At 48.5% G+C, this 22633-nt stretch overlaps 2 long non-coding RNA genes across 2 annotated transcripts in view; both read right to left on the bottom strand.

Annotated features, from left to right (window-relative positions):
• Positions 1-4: 4 nt before the first annotated feature.
• Positions 5-4350, bottom strand: LOC121074993. Its single transcript, XR_005822675.1, has 3 exons — positions 4061-4350; positions 1607-2374; positions 5-265 (listed from the first exon to the last, which is right to left on the bottom strand). It is a non-coding gene; the product is annotated as an uncharacterized LOC121074993 (long non-coding RNA).
• An 857-nt stretch (positions 4351-5207) lies between these two features.
• The window catches only part of LOC121074991, a 119047-nt gene continuing 101621 nt past the window's right edge, over positions 5208-22633 (bottom strand). Inside the window, exon 3 of the long non-coding RNA XR_005822672.1 lies at positions 5208-7674. This is a non-coding gene — a long non-coding RNA (uncharacterized LOC121074991). The remainder of the gene's footprint in view (positions 7675-22633) is intronic.

Genomic DNA, 22633 nt, shown 5'->3' with positions numbered 1-22633 from the left:
AAATTTCCGCCACGATCCCAGTGACCCAGCATCAACAGGGACGCAAAGACTGTGCAGAAGTCAGTCTCTGATGGAGCAAAGCATGCTACCTTCCTTGCCTTTTCTCTTCCACACCTGCAACTCCCGGCTGTCATCTCCTCCTCACGTCAAGCCTGTCCGTCTGTCTGTCACTTTCCAGGCTTCTTCCGCTCCTGTCCTGACCATCGTCTCCCCACTCACCGGGCTGTGCTTCAGGCTGCCTCCATTTTGTGTCTCCCACAAAGTCCTGTGGTGAGAGGCAATCGTTTGGCCGTGCCCAAACAAAAGGGTGGCAGAAACCAAAATGAGATCAGTGATTACTCATGAGGAAGACGCCACAGCAACACTTCTGCTGCTGTTTTTCCAAGTCAGAAAAGAAAATGGGAAAAATAAAGCAGCCACGAAAACCAGGCCTGATCCACCAGCTGCAGTAAAGTTACCCAGCATGGGAATCCCTAAGCTGGCCTGAAGGGCTTTGAATTATTGATTTAATTATCCCAGGAGAAGAGCTCAGCATTACAGAGCGAGATGCTGCCTCTGGGTGTGGCTCTGTGGTGGAAGAAAGGAGAATTAAGGAGAATTATTCCAGATTTCTGCTTCAGGAAATCCAGAACCCCAGAGTGGCCTAGGCTGGCAGTGGCCTCTGGATGTCATTGGGTCCAACCCCGCTGAGGCAGGGCCCTTTGGAGGCCCTGCCAACCATCTCTCATGACACATGCTGTCTAGAGGTGTCTATACCTCTCAAATGAAGGTGGCCAATGTTAAATAAAGCAGATGGAAGGTGAGGGTTGCCCTCTCTGCAGCACCAAACGAGATGAGGGAGGAAAGGAGGGCACAACTTGTGCTTTATGCCTGGCGTCCCTGTGACCCAGCAGTCACAGTGCTGCTTGCTGCACACCTCGGGTGCTTGCTGACTCATCCGTAGAGCAGTCACTGTATTTGGTGGGGATATTTTGAGGTAAAAACCCGTTTTCATAGCTGAAATGATTTCACCATGGATCAGCATCGTATGACTGGAAATGGGACATGAAGCACCACATCAGACTGGAAGGAGCTGAGCATCTCAGGGAGCTGCGTTAAATCCAGATTCAAGATAACACCTCAGTTAATGAGGAGCAACACTGTGAATGATCTCTGCAGATGTCCCCGAATTACAAGGAGCTCTGAGCAACACAACGAATTTGCAAGTACAGCTTTAAAAATTTTCTGAAGAAGAATTTAAAAAAAAAAAAAAAAGCTGGCCTGGCGGCGTGAAATCCTGTCTCCTTGCCCGAAAGCATATGGTGTGTTACATGAGCAATGCAGCGTGCTCCGCTCGGGGCTGCTGGGGCTTGCGGTATCCGGTTACAATCAGGTGAAAGCGAGGGGAGACACAAAAATAGCTCAGCAGCCCACAGTCCCACCCACGGGAAAGCACAAGGCACCCAGCGGAGGTTGCACGCCAAAGCTTGCTGCATCAGCAGCTCCTGGAGCGGCGCTGGCTGCAGCTGCAGCCTGCGAGCTCCCTGGGACGGGGACCAAGGGATGGCAGCCAGTGGTAGACTGGTGCACAAACCTTCCTGCAGCAGGGGTTTTGCTGCTGGTTTACCTGAATCCAGGCACGTTTGCTCTGGCAGTGCAGGAGCTGGCTGCCGGTGCCACCATGTAGTCATCTCTCAAGTGAGAGCAGAGCATGGGGGGGGGGTTCACCTTGTGCCTTGTCGCTGGTGCTTTGGGTGTCATCACCATCAGGTTGGACCCTCACAGGACATTTCTGAGAATAGAAATACAGTGCTGAGACTGACAGAGCATTGAGGCTTCTCCATCCTGCAGATAAAACCTCATCAAAGGCTCAGATCAATTAAATACATGGTGAGCTGCCCCTCCAAAGCCCAGACTTCAAAGGTGACACCTCACTGACCTCAGCCCATTGTCCAGAGATGGGTTAACGGGCAAGCCCCACGGTTAGGGCAGGGATGGTGTCACACCCATCTGACACCCAGGGGCAAATTCAGTACCCCGGGAGGATGCACCCAGACCCCTCTGTCTTAGGGATGGAGCCCTGTGCCCAGACACAGGAGGTGCTGTGATCGGTGTGCTCTCTCCTGGGGTCCTTCCCACCCCATGGAGCTGCAGTCCCACCACCGGCCTCCTCCCCTCTTGCCCAGAGGATGGTTTGGGTTACCCCTTTTGTAAGCAACCGTGGATATTTTTGACTGTCCTTTTCAATTCCAGCCGAAGTCGGTGCCACAGGCGGCTCTCTTAGTAGATTGCTTTTGTGATTTATGCAGGTCCAGAAGAGTCCAAGGATCATTTATCTTCAAACCAGGAGAGAGATGAAAGAGTCATGGTAGTAAAATTTCCTGCGGAGCTAGATCTGAGCATCAAAGAGGGGAAAATGTCATTGTTTTACCGAGACGAAACAACGTGAGAAAGATTTTAATGCTGGAGGATTTTTTTTTTTTAAACTGAATAATCAGTCTTAAGGGAAAAAAAAAAAAAAAAAAAAAGGAGATTTTGGAAACGAGAGGAGAGCAAACAAGCATGGGTGGGTACCACTGGGATGCAACCCGGGGAACGCAACCAGCCGGGTGCTCCTGGGGAGGGAGGCACGACCAGGCAGGGACCTGCTGTGACTGCCTGGTGTCTCCAAGGGTGCCCCATGTCTGCTGGTGGCCCAGCATGGCCAAGTGAGGGTCCCCCAACAGTCCAGCACCCCGGGGCTCACCAGCCAAGCTGAAACCTGGGGAAACTCAATCACGTCAGCCGGGCAACTGGGAAGGAGCCGAAGGAAGGAGAGGGCTGGGAAAGGGTCCGTTTACATTTGCAGCAGATGCTATCTGGAGGAGGAAAATACTTTTATTTCCCCTGTGGACTGCCAGTTGATTTTGTTGCGGCAGGCACTAATGGAAAATAATAAAACCCGTTTTAGTCAGGCTGTATCCCGAACACTTACAGGTCAAGCCAGTACTCAAAACAGATGGTTATGGAACATAGCACATTAGTTTGTCACCAGCGTCTACAGTGGCCAGGGGATTTTTACCATTTGAAATTGAATTTTACAGGTCAAGGCCTTACGTGGGTCTTGAAAAACAGCGCATCTCTGTAAAGTTAGCGTGGCCGGGGAGGCAATTACTGGGTGTAAAGACATGCAACCTCTGTGTTTGTTAGCACTGCAGAAAAGCAACAGGGACCCACAGTGGGATCCACAACACAGCCATAAACCCCAGAATATGGTCATTAATTGTTATGGACTGAAATATTTCAGTATGCTCTTCCTGCTGCTAAATCAAATCCCTGGACAAAACTCAGTTGGCATCTTTCACTGAAAATGGTGCCCTCTCGGTTTATAATTCAAAACGCACCAATGGCTGTAAAGGAAGCTTGGTCGTAGGAGCCCAAGTTTCTTAGAAGTGAATCAGAAATGGAATCATTTGTTTAGGAGAGGTTAACTTATGTCAACATCCAGATAACCTCAAGCATCTTCCATGTGGTTTTATACTTATGGAATAAATAAAGCAGGGGCAGGAGGTGGTGCAGAAGGCATCAAGCGCACACTGGTGCCTCTCCTTCCTTCTCCATCCCTTGCAATCAGCCCTCTATCCACCGTGCCCCCACCCCCGACTCAGGAGGGTTGTATAAGGGTGCCCAGCATCCGAATCACCCAAATTAGAGACAGGGACCACCAAAATGTCTTTAAGCACAGCAAAGGTTGAGGGTGGTTCACATGCTGCATATCCACACAGTCCTTCTCATCCCTGGTGGCCCCCCAAGACCAGGGACCCCTGCAGCCCCACACCACGCCCCAAGGCCAGGCATACTCCAGCACTGCTGCCTTTACCATGGCACCAAGCACATGTGCCACAAGGCTCTGGTGTAGTGCTCTTGTGGGGTGGGTGGGACGTGGGGACCCCCCACCAAGGTGGGGAGGGACCCTCTTGGCTTCAGCACTTACATGGCGCTGCCTTTCCTGCCTCTGCCAAGCAGGTTCCTGCTGACTCACGGATGGTATTGATCACAAATGTAATTAATAATAGCAAAACTCTCAGCCCAGGCTACAAACCTGCCTTCTCCACACCGTGCTCTGCCTGCTTTGGCCATTCAGCTCAAACACATCACTGTCCCCATCTGCTAGGGGAGGCGTTTACCACGAGACCCTAGCAGCAAAGTGCAGAAGATCCCCACAGGCGTTGTACACCAGAACTGGCAGTTATCGTTCCTCAGTCCTTGCCTGGGCTGTGCCGGGTTTCCCTGTCCTCCCCAGCTAGATCTTCTCCTGTGCCTCCCTCAGCAGCATCTTCCGGGAGGAAGGGGTTAGTCCTGCTGCCCTGCCTTCTTTGTACAGTGGAGCCCTGGCTAATTATTTGCTAATTTTTTGCTAATTATCACCAAGCACAGGCCAGACTGATCAACACCTCCTGCACCCCATGGCCCTGGGGATGGCCAGCATTAGGGAGATGAGCCCCATGCTTGGTAGAGTAAATGTGCCGATCTGCTACACCTGAGCCCTTACCATGCTTTTCTTCCCTGCCTTTATCCTTTTTCCACCCAAAGCCAAGTGTGGGTCTCGGGAGGGGTGTTCTGTGCTGCTAGCAGCTGATGCGAGGTGGGAAGTATGCATGGCCACTTTGTGTCCCAGTAATATTGGAAGAAGTCTGACATCGCTATCATTTCTGCAGGTTTTTTCTGCAATTCAGCTTGGGTAAAACCCCCTCTCAGGGAGGAATTAATAGCACGCTGTGTTTGTGCTAAATATTGATCGACGTTTTTGTCTTTATATGGAAAGCTGCACAGGCTGCTGGACAAAAAACTGCGAACAACAAACACTAAATCCGCTGATGGTTAGATAATGAGAAAGATCCCCAGTTCCTCACACTGATCCCAAAATTGCCTCATTTGTGCTCTGTGCAGCACTCGGGCAGGCAGCGCCTCTGTGCAGGGGTTGGCGGCTGCAGCCCCTCCGTGCAGCTGGGAGCAGACCTGGGGGAGGAAGGGGGCCAGGGGACAGAGCTGGAAACAGCACTTGGGTCTCCAGATCTACCATAGTGCAATGCTACCTGAAATCCCAGTGCTTTTCTTTTCTCTGGTGCTCTTATTTTCCAGCCTCGCTGGGTGCCGAGCTCCTGCTCCCCTTCCCAGTACAGGTATTTTGCACCGCTCCCATTCCCCCCATCATTAACTTCTTTTTAAGACTCTGCTATTGCTGACTCCCCACAGGTCTGCACCACATAACGAGAGGACTTTTCTAATGTCTCAGAGATTTCTAAATTAAACGTAAAATGTTTATTGCAGAGATGCCCGGCCATACATTATGCATCACCATTCCAACACAATAACCTAATACTGGTAGAAATTATCCACGTAGAGCTGCAATCAGCTTCAGCTGCTGCTCTTCCCATGCTTCACAACCTGAGCATTGGGCTGTGGAAAAGGGTTTTGGCTTGATTTCTCCTGGCTAGGAGCCGTTTGTGCTCCTGGAGCAGATTGTAAGGTAAATCTGGTGTTCGCTGAGACAGCTGTGACTGACATCGACAGCTTTTAAATCACCTCAGCTGCCCATGTACAGCCACAGGCCACATCTGACCCTGGAGGTCGGGTCTCTTCTCAGCTGGTGTAAATCAGCTGGGATGGAGGTGTGGTGGCAGGCCTGAGCGCCAGGCTGGTTTTTATGTAAGTGTCTGTGTGGTAATTCCAGCTCAGAGGGACACCTGAGGGCTGTGGCCCTCTGCTGCTGGAGCTGTCAGGCCTCACCATGGTAGAAATACCTTTCATGGTAAAAGCTCTGAGTACAAAGTGCCTTGTGGGTGCCACACGGATGCTCCCTTTACAATCCACTTTCCCTGATGGGAGGATGCCAGCAAGGCCCAGGACCAGGCCTAGCGCGCTTCAGCACCGATTCCAATTATTAATACACTCCTAAGCCTTTTCCAATGACTTTGACACTGCTGACAGGCTGTGGGCTGGTCCAAGCTAGGCCCAGCTCCCCGAAATTGCCACCGCTTTGCTGTGGGGATAGTCTGGTCTTGCCAGGAGGGGCTCCCCACTGTGACGGCCAGGAGATCCTCTCCGCTGGCCCTGCTGCCTTCAGAGGGAATCATTTTTCTCCTTACAGGTGTGCACCCAGAGCAGGATCAGGCCCGTGGGGTGTGGGGGGGTGCTCACCCACCCCATGTGCTGAGCTGAGCCTTGGCCCAGCGCCACTGTTGGACATGGTGTGAGCATGGGTGTGTGTGCATCCTCCAACGCCGTCATACCCAGACCATAAGGTCATTTCTAGTCGGGTTTTATCTGGACAAATTACACTGTGAGCAGAACAATCTCAGCAAAACACAGCATGTCATAAAAACAACCTCTTTTTGAAATTAATTCTGCTTTGCTTTTCATTGCTTTTTGCATGGTCCAGGACACACCAGACTGGCAGCAGCACTCCATGGCCTGGGCCGAGGGAGGAGGAAGCAAAACACCAACTCCTTCCTATGCCCCTGCCAGCCTCACCTTGCCACGTGTGAGGCCAGATCCGTACCCTCCTGCCTCCACTCCAGCACCTTTCCCATGGGTGCTCGGCCACCGCCGTCTTCCTCACACACCAAGGTGGTTCAGCATAACTTCCCCCGGGGCAGAATGTGCATACTGTTCCTTCCTGGCAACACTCGGAGAGGCACGCAGTACCGAAGTGCCTTCAGGAGCCGAAGGACAACTCCTGTGGGTTTGGGGTGGGTGCATTTTTTATTTTTGTATTTTTTTTTTAAATTTATTTAGCCTTCCTTCTGAGGAACTCACTTTGCAGCACTTCAGATAAACATCCACTTAAAGCAGAGCCTCCAGCTGCAAATTATCTTTGTGGCTTTCGTCATCGTCCTGATCAGACCCCCGAGGGCAGGGCATCAGCTGGTGCCATAGGACGTGTGCCACTGAGGGGCCTTGTGGCAACCAAGGCTCCTTGCAAACATGTCTCTTCATGTAACTTAGTAGCTAGATGGCACTGAAGGTATTTTGTGGCATCTACTTTCTCAGGTATGGCAAGGGGATGACTAATTTGCCTGTGAGTGGCAAATAATTGCAGAAATTAGTATTATTCCTTTTTACCGCCGTTGGACCAAGTTCTGAGCGCCACTATCGCTGTCTCACGTAGGATTTGGGGCTGCAGTGATGTCTAAATGTGACAAGCAGCTCGGAGCCCTCGCTGCCCAACCCATCATGTCCCGGCCCCGTGGCAGCCCCGGGGAGCTGGTGGCAGCACATGGGACACCCGCCGCAGGTGGCACGGTGTCACTGCAGCTTCCATGCAGACAACAGACAGGGCAAACTTGAGACCCATGTAAGAGAGATCGAAAAGGGATGGGAGGAAAAAAAATTGCCACTCTGGGATTGTTTATAATTTGTGGCTGCCTTGGCACAGGCATCAATTCCTCACCACGAAGGGGAGTTACCAAATGCAAGAGCAGCTCTGAATTTCAGAGTCTCACGATTTTGTCTCCTTGGCCACTGGTACGAAACTGTGGTGCTCCAGGATCCTCATTTATTTTCTGATTCAGGCAGAAAGCTCTCAGTCCGGTTCACAAAATTGTTACAGCTCAAACAATGTGTCAGTGACTCAGGGCCACTTCTCACCCATGTTAGCACTTCCCACGCCGCTCTGCCTCCTCCACGCTCCAGGATCACCTCCTGGCTCCGCTCCTGGGCAATGGAAATAGGAAGCTGGATTGCTTGGGAATCTTATTCCCAGTTTGTTTCAGTTATGCTTCTTTTTCAGTGGGAGTCAAGCGGGTGTTTTGGTGTCTCTGGTTCGAGGCACGTGAAACACACAGGGGTCACTTTCCTGCCGCTTTGGAGACTCTTTCAGAGCTACCTTGATGGCTCCAGCTGCCTGACAGGAGATGCTTCTGACCTACTTGACTGCCCTGAGGAGTAGCAGGAAGGAGAAAGAGGGTTACATTGCTGCACAAAGGGAGCAGTGCATCCGATTAACCTAATTTTGGTCTTTCTTGAGCTCTTTTATCTCCGTAGACTTCAGCAAAGGAATGCTGGCTTCTACCAGCAGAAGCTGACCCGATTTCTGTGGTGGCATCACCACCACTCCCTGCTCTGTCTCCCCGGGGCACAGGTTTCTGCGGGACCACGGGGCAGCGGCGGCACCCCAGGGAAGGTTCAGGGATGGCCGTGCTGTCACCACACTGAAAACACGGGAGGTGAACGATGCTCAGCAGATGCTAATTATTTGGGGCCATTTCCTAATTTTTTCAGAACACAGCATCCCGAGATAATGCAGGATGGGGTTTCCCATGCTTGGTGCTGATGCTGGCAGTGGGGAGCATCCCCGTAGCCCCCGGGATGGGGCATGGAGCCAGTACCAGCTGTGGGGCAGCTCCACCTACAGCTCCTGGTCTCTCCTCTGCTTTGTGAAAACTTCCCGGGTCGGTTGATTCAGGTTGTGTTCAGCGAGTGGATTTGAATGAAAACATCCATGAGAAATATTGGAAAGAAAGAAACATTTTTCATTTCTGAGTGTTAAAAATGAATTTCCTTTTTTTTTTTCCCCCCAGTTTGAAACAATCAAAGGCAATTACAATAAAGCCAAGAGGAAAACAAAATCCTTGAAAGAAGATATTTCAAGTGACTAGAAAAAATAAATGAGGAGCACTAAGAGCCATTAGTTTCTCACTGCTTTGCGTTGGCTCCACAAAATGTGGGGCAGAGTTGGGTGCCCGTCCAGCAAGCACCCAGTCTAGCCATACAGTATTCCTCTGAGTGTCTGTGCAGGTACCACGGGTGCCTGGGGACAGCCGTCTGTCTGTCTGCAGGACAATAAGCCCTGGTTTTACGTGGTGGAGCATGGGAGAAGCCCGTTCCCTGCAGCACCAGTCCCAGCCTGCAGCCACCCCGATATGGCAGAGATGGGAAGTGCAGAACTACTGCCTGCTCTACCTGCTGCTGTCAAAATTCAGGTAAATGGTAAAATTCAGGGAAAATCCAGGGAAAACATGACAGCAGTGAGACCTCACGCCAGTCACGCAAGTGATAAAATGAAGACTGAACAACTACCATGAACTAGTGTCTGTGCAGACCCCACCATCTGGAGCACAGATAAACGGAGGGAATTTGTACACTGCCCCCAAATGAAACAAACTGCCGCTCTGGAGGTATCTGGGATGGAGCCACACAGGTTTATTACTGCTGGAAACACCCTCATCAGCCCTGGTACCTGCTAATGCCTTAAAATACCTGCTTGGGGTTCCTGGAGCTGCTATGCATCCTTGTGGGATCGGATGAATTTTATGGCTAGAATCACACACCTCCATTACTCATTTCTGCTCTTTCTAGCCAAAATGTCTGACGAGTTTGGCAGCTTAATGCAACCTGCAAAAATCGGGGCCTGATCTGGCAGCTCTCCTGACAGCCAACTCGTTACTGCCTGGCCGCTAACGAGGGCAGGGAGGTGCCAGCTAGGCAGGGCTGGGCACAGGAGGAGCGCGGCCATGATGAACCCCTCAGTTTAAAGCGATGTTCTAGGTGCTGCCTGCTGCTTGGGCTCTGATAGCCTCTGCAGCCATCAGAGAGACACTGGGAGGAAAATCCAAAAGAACCCTTTCCCCCTTTCTGATAATCAGATGTCTGGTCTGTCCCATTTATTTTTAATACTGATGTGACACGGCTTAATGTTCTGTCAATTAAATTAAACTGTCAGGGAGCTGGAGCTGAATCACCAGGTAAAAAGTGGTTGCCGATCACTGCAGCTTTCCTGGCAGCCGCCCCGCGGTGATGGACAGAGGTTTGGGCAGGATGGGGGAGCCGTACCCCAAGGAAGAGCAGGATATGGCCCTTTTCCATCCAAGCAGTGCCATCCTCATGCATGGGGAAAGCTCAGCCACCACCACGGTGTGGGTGCTGCAGCCATCTCCTGGCTCACATACTGTGGCATGGAGGAGTTGAAGTAGGAAATTGTTGAAGTTGAAAAAGTATTGTATTGTTTGAATCTATCCAAAGTGATTCCCTTCTCCCCACATGTGATTTCTCATGAAAATTTTCAGGAATTCCTCAGGAAATTAAGGAACTGAAAATTTCATTACTAGGGAAAAAAAAGATAAGATTTGGTTTCTACACAGGCTGAACTTTAATATCACTCAGAAGAAGCAGCACCTGGCTCCCCAATGTTCAGAGGAGGGGCATTTTGGGAACCTCAGTGGAGGTCGTGGATGGGGAGGCCCAGTACCTGGTTCCAACGGGGTATCTCCCAGCCCCTCTGTGCACCGGCAGCGCCACGGGGTGCTGGGGTGCATGGATGTGTTGGGCATGAGCAGCGAGGGCTGTATCTGTGTCTCCACTGATTAAGAAAAAGCTAGTCTGCAAGGAGGCCAGATAAGCCTATTTCATAAGCACTAAATCAACACGCATGAAGCTCTGGCAGGATTGCCTCCATGGGAAGACATAAAACCATTGCGCAAGTAATTTTACTAATAGAATTTAAAAAAACAAAAAAACAAAACACTTTGCACAAAAAAAAATGACAGATGATCTACAAATAAATAACCTCTCAACATAAACACAGCAAGAAAAATTCATTAAGTGTCTTTTAAAAGTATTGGATTTGACTTAGCAGATCTTTTTCAGATGTTCCTCTCAAGCAAACGTAAACATCAAATAATAATTGTGTAAAGGCAAGTACCATAATAACTCTGAAAATGCATTATGCGTCTCTCCCTTTGATAAAGGTCTCTGTGCTTTTATGAAATGTTCATTATCAGCACTTCCCCTATATCTGAAGAAGAGAAAGCAGCGCTTTAGTGGTAGAGAACAGAGCCGACAGGGCGTTATTTCTGATAGGCTGATGTTATAAAGCTATCCTTCATGTTCCTGGGAAAATTATTTCTGTTATTTATATGAAATTAAAACCAACTTGGAAAAGATTTCCTGTTTTTAAAACAGGCTCAGCTAATGTTCTGTTTTCTTGTAATTTATATTAATAATGATTGCTCTAATATTTTAATGTATTTCAACAGTTTCAGCAGCTTTATGAGGTAAGGTTGCTATTATTTGCTTCAGTTACTGGTTTTATGGAATAACTGCAGCTTTCAGTGGAGGTAGATCAAATGCTGAAATGAAAGAAAATAAAACACCGCACAGGTTCTCACCGCTCATGTAAGAGGCAAAAAAAACAAACAAAAACCCAAAGAGGACAAAAAGGACAGGCTATATATTTAAAACATCAGCACTACAAGCTGCTCCATTTGGACTGACTGGACTGGTGTTTTTTGATGTCATTTTTAATGGGTTTGGACAAAGCATGGAGGAGGCCAATTTGGGGAGTGATCCAATATTGGTGTCCAGGAGATAGGCCCCATCCTCTGTCCTATTTCCCTACCCCATGATTTTGAGGACATTTTGAGGTTTTTAGCCCTCACACCACTGAACACAAATACACCTCCCGGCCAGGGCTGGTCGCAGCCTCCTCTCTGACCCGCTCGGGCGCTGGAGCTCCAGGAATGCTCAGGGATCCCATCCAAAGTCCCATAAAGTCAAGGGGCTCCTCTTAGCTTCAAAGCCAGGAAATACATTCTTAAAAGCTGAAACCATTTTCTAAACACTTAGGCCTAAATCTGGAAACCTCAAAAAAAATATTATTTTTCTCTTTTTTTCTTTCCTTTTTTTTTCTTTTTCTTACTTTAATTGGAAACACATGTGCCCAGCTCCCTCTGTGTTTTGGGAGCATCTGCCCTAAGATGAGCAAGCGGAGCCGGCAGTTCTGTGAGCGCTCGCCGGACTGGAAACTCCCCAAATCCCCACAAACATGCAGAAGCGAAGCCCATGAGCCAGCAGGGCGCGGAGCGAGGGTTTCAGGCAAGGCGGGCCCCCACTTTATGACTTTAAAGATGACAATTGCAAGGGCTTTCAGATACCAAAGGATTTGGCAATGGGATTATCGTAGCAATTAATGACACAGAGAAACTATCAGAGGAATGTGAGCTCTTCTTTCCCTGCTTGAAGGTTTTCTGTGGGCAAAACATGATAGCTTTATTTATTTTCTGTAAGAGAAGAATGCCATTTTTTTATTGCAATAAAAAAGGTCTGCAATGATTTTTCAGACTATTTCAGATATGTGAGATGAACCATGATCGGTCCAATACAATCACATAACATTTTTCCTTCCTGAGCTGTGCAGTAGACAAGCACTGGAATGCCACAAATAAACATTTTTGAACTTCCACATGTTATGAAGATTTTATACTTAAAATATCATATTGGAAAATGAACTGGGCAAATTTCCTTCCCAAAAGATGACCCTCATTAAGCCAACCTCAGAGCTTGTTGAAATTATTCAAAATATCAATTCTGAAGAAAAATTCAATGCTTCATTTGCACCTACTAGAAATATCCATCTCAGTGCACCGAAATGAAGAAGCAAAAATGGAAATCAAACACACAAAGAGTTCAGACTTGCCTGAGATGAATTCATTGAAAAAACAAGCTATGTACTTACTCAACACAGTTGCAATCATTTCCTGTGTTATCCTTGCAAAATTAAGAAATACTCAGAGCTAACCCTTTTGAGGGATTGCTACAAACACCACAAAGGAAATTTAGCAGTAACTTGGAAGTTTTTTGTTTTATGATGCTATTCCTTAGACACTTAAAGAAAAAGAATTGTTTTTCTTTTGCAGAAGCACTCAGACAACGAGGGGATGCAAACAATTTTATATTCAGATGACTGTCGTTTTTTCCCTTCACACAGCTGTAAGATTTGTGCCTTTGGCACCTATTATTCTTGATAACCATATATTTCTGGCACTGTTTTTCAGCAGCGAGCTTACAGTCTTTGAAATTAGTCATTGCAGAAAAATCTATGTAGTGACGGAGACGAGAAAATAAAATCATGATTAGAGAGGATGAAAAACCTAACCGCCTGAATCCAGGTCAAGAGCAGCACTGATTATTTTGAAAAAAAAAAAAGTCCTGTATTTCTAAATCGTTGGCAGTGCCAACAACACATTTTGTATCAGGGTTTTCAGGATTTTCATCAGAAATTAGGATTTTCTCCCCCAGCGGCCACCACTGCCCGAGCACCATCTTGCTTCCCCCCGGCGTTTCCCTCTCCCAGTCCTTGCAGTCCCCCGCCGCAGCCGAGCCCCCTGCCCAAGCGCTGCGTCATTTGTCTGGCACTTCCCTAAATCTGCCCGGTTTGTCAGCACTTCTGAGTGCTGGTTGATATTTCCAAAGCTGTCGAGGTTGGTATTTTCAAAGCTGTTGAGGCTGATATTTTCAGAGCTATTGATGGAAATCTGAGGCATCACTTTTCCCTTTTCTTTTTTCTTTTTCTTTTCTCTCTCTCTTTTTTTTTTTTTTTTTTTAATGCTGGCATTAAAGTCTCTGAAATATCTTTGAAAGCCTCAGCCTGTGGCTTTAGGGGCAGGGACGTGGAGGAAGGAGATGCCCAGCCCAGGGTTAAGGTATGACATTTTTTGCAGGTATTTGCCAGTAGTAGGGAGGGACAGAGAACACAGGAAAATCTTAAATCTAAGATTCAATTTTGCTTAAAAAGATGGTCACAAACCACATTTTTCCATACAAATCTACACAGAGCCAGAATCTTCTCCTGTGTAATTTCTGACTTCAATAGGCTTATGCAAGGGTTGGTTGTGACCTGTAATTAGAGCTGGCTGTTGAACAATGGGTTTGTTTCATGGCAGCTTCTGAGATTTCAAAATCTGTTTGTGTTCTTAAGAGGAAACGAAATCAAAACATTTCTAATGTGAGATGGAAGCCTGTCAAAATGCCCATTTTCTGAGCAGAGGGCTCCTCGTTTCCCTGTGGGTTTTTCCCTGCCCTCTGCAGTGGCTGGGGTGTGCGTGCAGCGGGGAGCAAGGACAGGGTGAGCACGGCCAGGTACCAAATGCATCAGTACCCAAAGTAACCCAGGTGTTTTGATAAAAAGTACGTGAACTTGTAAACACCATGACCAATGCTATCTGAGATGTTCTGCTTGCTTGGGATCATGCTGACCCAGTGAGGAGCACAGCCAGCACCCCAGAGGGGCAGAGGCCAACCTAAACGGACACACTCGCTGTCTGCTCAGTACATCTGTCTAGCAAAAGCTTAAAAATCTGCTTTTTTTTCTAAGGTCTAGCAAAGACTTTAAAAATATCTGCTCTGCAGGGATATTAGAGGCACGATGGCATGCTTGGCAGGAGCAGGCGTCTGCCCGGGAATTGCTGGCATCTCCCCTCCTGCCCCATGTGTTGCTGACCGTCGTGCTGCTCTCTGTCCCAAAGGGACACATTGCAGCTACATACGGAGCCTGTAGGTCATCCCAAGAAAGCTGCTGAGTGGTTTAGTCCTGACATCATAACATGGAAGAAATGTTCTTTTCGCTGATAAAAGGACTTGAGCTTCCAGGTATGGGCAGTCCATGACCGTGCAGCAGTTTGAGGAACAGCACCTCCACGTTGCTACAGGTGCAGAGGGGCTTATTGAAGCCCTGTAGACGGAAGGACTGCATCTTCTGTGCTGGGGTCTGAGCACAAGGGGAATAATGCCAGCCTTTTTTTTTTTTTTTCTGGTTAAGTAATGTAACTTTACAAAACCTGCAAGTCTGAGAAAACTTTGGACAAACTTGCAATCTTCCAGACAAACTAAAACTTTGAGACAGTCAGTGTATTGACATAAGAGGAAGCCATCAACAGGAATCACCTGGCTGGATGCCAACAACTCTCTCCCCAGCCTCTAACACCCTAAGAAATTGCTTCTCTGATCTGGGATAGCATGAAGCATTGCCTTCAGCTAAGAAGAATATGGTTTAAATGAAGTCCCCCTTTCATGTACCAGCCCCTTGCTTGTGCTGCTGGGTGGTGAAGACCATTGCAATGATGCTGACTCTTTGTTTGCCCAGATTTTCTGAACTGCAGTGAGTCATCTGAAGGATTTTGCTGGCCTTGATATCTGAAATCTGGGCCTTACATGACTGCTATTCCAGGAGAAGGGGAGCTGCTGTTTCGGGGCAGGACACAACACTTCTGCAATGCAGTATGTGACCTGAATGCTCAGCTTCTCTTTAAACAGCAAAGCCCCTTGCTGTGCTATGCAGGAAGTTTACAGGGAAGAATCAAAACAGTTTTTCTCTGCCAGATTCACCATGACCACGTGCTTCACCCCTCTGGCATGTGAAGGAAACCCAAGGGCCGCCTTTCCCATGCGAGGATACTTGGGTTCATTACCAGACTCCAAAATACACAGGAAACGGGGAAATCACCGCGCGGGGAGATTGCGCTCCTGCTTCCAGCCCTGCCTTCTGCGGCCTGCTTCAGCACGCGAACCGCAGCTTCCTCTTGAGCCGGGGCTGATTTAGGTTGACGGAAAGGAAAAATACCAAGATGTCCAGCTAAGGGACCCGATGACAGCTTGCCCTTTGTGCCCTGTGCTCAAAAACCCACGTGCAGACAGCACCTGCCCTTGCAGCAAAGCGCCGTGTCCCCGGGGAGCACCGCTGCGGGGTGCTCCCCCAAAGCCAGGTCTTCCGTTCCTCGTTGGCAATAGCCCAGCCCAGATGGGGAAGCTAAGGCAAACTTCTACAAAAAGTCATTTGTCTTCTTATCACGCCAGTCATAGCTTTCCCCGAGGATGAGCAAGAATTAATTCCCTTCATCCACAATTAGCAGTTTTTTTATGACTAAGGCTCTTTTTAGAACATTTTGTGACTGAAAAGTCTGTGTAATTAATTTGCACAGGGTGGCGGGTCTGACACCGCAGCCAAGGAGCGAGGCGAGGAGGACAGACCTAAAAGTGTGCCGACCAGAGCTGTGGGGCTCCCCGGCAGCCTCACACCCCAGCACAATTTGGTACAACAGAGGGCCAAAAACCTGGCTCTGGAGCAGCCAACACTGCTGCTTTTTAGCATACTAAGAGAAAGTAATGTCGTAACTTTAACGAGGGCACTAGCCTTGTAATAGCCTGAGTGCCCACCTCAGTACACTCTAGACTTAAAAACCTTTCCTCTTAACAGCTCTCTGTGAGTTGGACCACAAACAGAAAATAGCTTTGTGGGGGGAGGATGGGTGAGAAACAGGCTCACCATGACCCAGCTTTCCCCCAGGCCGGCGGGCGCTGGGTGCAGCAGCTCCTGGTGGAGCTTCTCCAGGCACCAGGGGCAGGTGGCAGCTCTGTGGGGTGGCAGAGTGAGGAGACAGAGCCGTGGCCTTGAGTGAGAGGCGACAGAGGGAAGTGAAAGGCAAATAAACGGGAGAACCTCCTCCCCCGGCCTGTATGCTGCTGACACTGAAGTGCCTGAAAGTTTCTCAAAGGTTCTCATTTTTTTGGATAGTGCTTCACCTATGTCGGCCCATCAAAACCTCACATTAAGCTCAGGCCCATCATCTCATTTTGTCATGGGCAGCCCAGTCTCTTGGAACAGCCTAACACTTATGGATACCTCTGCCACCCCAGACAGACAGGTCCCGGCCTTGTTTCTGATCAAGCCCAGCTGGAACCAGGGCCCCCACCAATATCAGCCACATGCCATCCTCGTGCTCCTTCCAGAGACGTGCTGATGATCCAGTGAGGCTATAAAGGATGCATAAGGGGTTTATGAAAGAAAAGACCAAGTTTTTGCAGTAAGAAATGGTCCAGAAGACAAGTGGTGACCTCTGAGTGATGGGACGTGTTGGAGCCATGGGTAAATCGACCAGAAACATTGTGCTCATTGCATCTGGTAGCATTCGGTCCGCTTATTTTAATTGGGAATAAATGCAAAGCAGGAAGAAAGGGTTGCAGTTATTGTTGGAGCCGGTAAAACATTTTGCGCGAGGAGGGATGGTCTCCAACCATCCAAGCAAAACCCATCGCCTAAACAATAAAGCTTAAAAGATGAGCCCATAAACATTGCTGTTTATAGGCTGTTCCAGTTCCGTACCGTTCAGATGGAGCTGAGTACACGAGCAAATTCCCTGCCTAACTTATTAGAAAAAAAAACGAGCCTTGTGCAGGATTTGAGCCATTTTAAATCGTTTGCTCAGGGCAAAAAGGAAAGCTCAGAGCAGCAGCAGCCAGAGCAGTATTAGTGGGAACATTATCAGTCCAGATCTGTGAGTGCTGGTGCAGGCACCACACGCGTGAGGGACGAGGCACGAATGCATGCGGTTTGTGGCAGCCTGAAGGAATAACCCAGGCAGGGCAATCTGTCCAGCTGCCCACCTCAGGTCGGGGACTGGGGGAGGCTTCCCGTTTGCCATTTGATTCCCAGCCCCACGTGCTGGAAGGGGTTTGCTCGTCACCCCTCTGCACGCTGAGCAGCTGGACCAGATTTCACAAACCCAGGCTGGTTTGGGGAATGCAATGCCTCGCTGGCATGCGGCTATTCAAGCTGGTGCCTATTATGTTGCTCATATTAAAATGCTATGAAAACAGGCATTGTGCACCGAGAGGCTGAGCAAACCTTGTTATACAGTAATTATGCAATCAGTATATAATCTAATTTAGGTGGCTGGGGTGTGGAAGGGAAGTTTTGGTTCCTAGATGCTCGTAGGGGTCTCTACAATGAAATATGCATATAGACGTATTCATCACCAGTGGCAATAAAAATTCTGAGCAATGCTAACTAAATCGAGCTTCTGCGATGTCGGAAGCAACTTACAAAAGCCCCGCACAGCTGGCTAGGCTCAAAAAGCCTCTGCTACTCAATAGTCAGGCTCTCTGCTATGGAAATGCTCTACAATTAACAGCCCCTTCTGGAGCAGGGCAGCAAAGAGCTTTCAAAACCCATGGAGGAGTGGTGTTTTTTTGTGTTTTTTTTTTTTTCTTTTTTGAGATTTTTTGCCACATCCTGGTCACTGCTGTGGGGCACGGGTTCTGCTGGGGCAGCATTTCATGCCTTGAGATGAGGAAACATTTCTGAAGAAAGTTCTAGCAGGATGGGTGCTGTCCTATAACAAGTTTGACTTTTAGCGTGTCGTTTTTACCAGCCAGATTTCATGAAAAAACCTCCCCTCATATTCCTGCCCCTGGCTGCCTAGGAAGAGTGGAAGCAGAGCCCAGGACCTCTTCTCTCTTTGGGGCCACATTCTTCACCAGCATAAACAGACACAACTCTGCCTGGCAGGACTGCTGCCTTGCGTGCCAACACAGCCTGTGCCCCGCACTCATAGCCCGTTTCCTTTTTTGAGCCACACAAAACAAGATACAAGCCTCAGCCCCCAGCTGCCGTCAGCTGGGGGCACACAAGGCCATTTCAGCAACTCCTGACCCTACAAAACAAGCAAACAAAACAACCAAAACCTCCCAAAAAGAATTCAACCAGTCATGAAATTGCAGCATCCACCAGCACGGCTGCAAGAGCAGACATTCCCAGTCTCCTTCTCCTTTTTTCTCGTGTGTGACATTTTTACTTCCTACAGAATTGTGTGTGCCCTCCGGACAAGCGATTAAATTAGAAGATCAACAATACATGACGAAGGAGTGGGATCAATTTGCAGAGAAACGGCTGGAAGTGGTTTATTACATCTTTTATCTTTTTTGCTGGGAGATCACTTGCCATATCACTAAATGAAAAATCAAGTGAATGGGATGACCAGCAACTAAAAATTGCCTTTTTCTTCATGAGTTGATGTGACGATGATATTATTTTGAATAAAATAAAATATACAGATCAGCTAAAACTGCCTGCTTGGGGTCAGATTCTGATCCCAGTTACCCCATAAGCACACGGCTTTGTTGCAGCAATTCAAACCCTTGTGTTTATGTTTACCACAAAATAAGGACACAGATCCCATGGCAGCTCATCTGATCGCAGGCCACGTGTGTGCACCCAGTGCCTGCTTCCCAAAATACAGCCCCCGACCCCTTCCCTGCTGCAATAAGGCCCTTTGCACCTGCCGACCAAGACCCTCGGAGGACATCGCCCACCAGCACACAAGCAGTGCTGTGCTGCCTCTTGTACCTCACGGTCACACCACTTCCACCTCCTTTGGCACCAGCAGAGTGGTGGATAGGAGTCCAGAAGGCAAGAAAGGAAAAAGCCCTGCTCCCAAAAACCTTCCAAAATGAGAGAAGTTGCCAGTTTTTATCACATAATAATTTCCGGGTGCAGCGAGCTGTCAAAGCACAAGATGTGCTGCACCAGGCTGGCAGTAATATTGCTGAGATCACCAAAAAATACTGCAACTCCCAGGGAAAGGGAGAAACCCTTAGAGATGCAGCGGGGGACATCATTGCTGTATTATCCTGATTTTCTCTTTCTCTTTTTAACCTTATTTGAGCTGTTAGTGGCTGGCAAGGTCACTGTCTTTTGCTCGAGTCTCTCTGAATTTGGGAAATACAAGTCAGAGAAAGAGCCCAATCCCGTCAATTATGAGCAGACGGGACACAATAACACACTTGAAACAGGTCCAACATTTAAAAACCCTTGCTATAAAGAGGCAGAAGTTAATTTGATCACAGAAAACACTGCAGGACCTATTAGCGCTGGGTCCCCATGTTTTCATTGAGAGCTCTGTCTTGTGCTTTTCCTCCATCATCTGCTATTCACATGACTCCACTTAGCAACCGCGTCTGATTAAGCTTGTTTGTGCGCTGGGTGCTATTATTTCTGCTTTGAATTAGTGCCTCCTTGTTTTCCTATTTCCCCAAATATAGCTGAATTATATCCTTTCACCCAGAGCTTGGGTGCATGGTTGTTCCACTCGGGCGGGGTGAAGCAGCGCATCCTCACCGCTGCCATTCTATGGCCGGGATGAGAGAAAACAATGCTCATTTTCATGCAAATCCCCACTGCCTATCAGGCATCATAGTTGTCAAGCAGGTCATTAGAGGCCTACTGTGCAAAATGAAGATTACTAATTAGAGCTGAAGAAATAATTTGCAACAAATAATTTATCCAATGAAGTTGGTTTTTTTTTCTCCTTGCGAGCAGGTTGTGACTTCGCCGGAGCTGGCCATCATTAATGCTTTTAACTCGTTCTGCTCATTGTGATGGATTCTGGTTTATCATTATTACTTTCCTGAGCTGGGTGCTAACTTGATGTCAATCACAGGATGTGGGGTTTATCTCCTGGCTCAGATAAGATGAGTTAAATGCCGGTGTAAACAAGTGCATTCCCCCAACATTAATTTGTGTTTCTGCAAACATCACAGCACAAAAGCGATTTGGGAAATTTCCGTTAAAATACATTTATCCAGAAAAAAAATATATATATTACTGCAAAATCTAAAATTTTACCCAGAGCAAATCTTACATAAGACAAGAAGAGCCTCCAGCCTGCGGTGTTATACAAGCCCTATGAATGAGTAGCGCCAAAAATAGGAAAAACAAATTTATCCTGTAGGGAAAAGAGGAACAAATGTATCTGGTTGCCAACATCCCTGAAGGCCCTGCGGGATCCTATGCACATCCATTAAATAATAGAAGGAACTGAAAATGAAAACTTCTGTGTTGTGACTCACTGTTATAGGAAACAGGCTTTAGCAAAATCTGACCACTTCACTACAATGAAAAGCACCAAAACACAGGTTTGGGATAATTTTGATTGACCGTTTCTCTTCGACCTATGACATATTCTGTAACTTTGGCTCAGAATGTTCATCTGATTCAGCCTGAAAAGAGAAAGTGAAATTTCGTATTGATTTCCATCCCGTTACAGAAGTCAATGTGCTGCAAACATCAATTCTGGCTCAATGCACTATGCGAGCATTCAGAGAAAGGTGGAGCACTAAGAAAGGAGAAAATTCACCCAGTGAATTAATGCCAGCACGTAAGTACACACTCACAGGAAACCATTTGCAACATTCACCATTTTTCATTAACAACACGGGGCAAAGTCACACCTAGGGCTGGCACGACCAGGGCCTGGGTGGCAAAGGAACCATTTCATTTTCAGCCCTGCTCCTGAAGAACATGGAGAGCCGTCTTGGCGGGGGGGGGGGGGGGGGGGGGGGGGGGGTTAGAAAGTTTCAATGAAGTAAAAAGGACAATTTGTACCAGACTCCTCGATCCCATCTGCTTCGCATTTGAAGCACTCGGTGTTCCCTGTGCGGCTGACTCACTCCCCTTTGTGCTCGCAGGCAGCAGAGGCAGTGCCGCCGCCGAGGAGGGATGGGAGACGAGCGATACTCAGCGAGGAGCAGGGGGAAAAAAAAGCAGAGAACACTCCAAGCTTGCTTGTCTAGTCTAAACAGCTCTCAGGGCAAAGCAGGAGAGGCTGATAAAGCTGCTGAGAGGGGAAAGGTGGTTTGGGAGAAGCAGTGAGGGGTTTTGTAGGGCTTTGTGGCCCCTCCATGCTCCTTCTGCCACTGGGATGGAGCCGGCCCCATGCTGGGGAGAAATGAGTGGCAGACTGGGGGGAGGCAGAGAAAGATTGGGGGAACCAGGACTTTTCCCCAAAAGTCCTGTGGGACACTGGGCACTGGCACCTCCATGGCTCCATCACCTACGCTCTTGGCTCACAGCAGGCAGATCTTGTCTTGCTATCACCAAAAGCCAAGATCCCTTCAGGAAGCCACAATGGTGACGTGGAAGGTGAGCTGGTTGGGGGCAGCAGGGGCCTGAGGCTCAGCACCATGTACACTGACTGAATAGCACCGGCAACGAGGGGACATGGTGGCCCTGGGATGGAGAAGTGAGCAGCAGTGAGGGACACGGGCTGCATTGTCACCACGGCTGTGTGCCAGCCCATGTGGATCTCATTTCCATCTACAGGTGAGGAATAATCACTCTTCTAAACCACGTGATTGCAGATCCTGGGATTTACTTAAGACCTAACTTACTATTTCGGTACACAACTGAAAAACAGACATAGAAGGGTGCCCAAACGGAGCCCCAGACCAAGACAGATCCTCGGTGTGCCAGCACACCTCTTGCTCCGGCTCCCCCTCCCAAGCCCCCTCTGCTTGTACTGTCCTCATGCACATTGGCACGGCTGGGCCCACGATGCCTGCCTGAGCTTGGGCACCCCGTGGTCCCGGTGGGCACGAAGCCCTCTCTGGAGCCACATTGCTGCTGGGGAGGTGACAGCAGCACAGCTGCAAGCACAGCACTTCTGTCTTTAGATACATTTTCCCCCAGAGCAAGCACAGGTTTTTTAAAAAAAAGCGCACACAGAAGAGAAAAACGACGTTATTCAGAGCTGGCTGAACTCAATGGGAAGACTCCTCTGGAATTTCAATGAGCTGCCGCGAGGCCCATGGGGCTGGATTAACATACGAACTAGGAGGAAGGTGTCCAGGTGCTCCCCGTGCCCAGGACCAGCTTCTCTGAGAAGACTCAGCCCTGGCGGGGCTTGCCCTCCATCTCTGCGGTGTGTTTACCACCATGGCCAGGAACCCCTGGCCGCCCCAGACGTACACATAAAAGGAGAATTATTTTGCTTTCCATCCACAGCAGAAAACGAGAAAAACAAGAGTGAATCCCACCAAAAATCTCATAAAAAGATCACCAGCTCTATCAACATTGCCATTTGGGGGTGGTTTTATACAGCCGGGAGGTATTTAACCCTTTCTCCCAGTAAGTTATTAATCAAACGTGTATTTGAGAGAGCAGCAAACCAAACCAGGCTTCATTGCACTGATGACCAAAAGCACAATAACTCAGTTAAGGTCTCCGAAGGAAGAGGCTGCATACCTCTCCCAGAGCTATGCCCACGCGTCTGCAGCAGCTCTCGGT

The sequence above is a fragment of the Cygnus olor genome, chromosome 9 (assembly GCF_009769625.2).
Source record: "Cygnus olor isolate bCygOlo1 chromosome 9, bCygOlo1.pri.v2, whole genome shotgun sequence".
Lineage (NCBI taxonomy): Eukaryota > Metazoa > Chordata > Aves > Anseriformes > Anatidae > Cygnus > Cygnus olor.
Note: the sequence above shows the minus strand (reverse complement) of the source record. Positions and strands in the feature narration are given on the sequence as shown.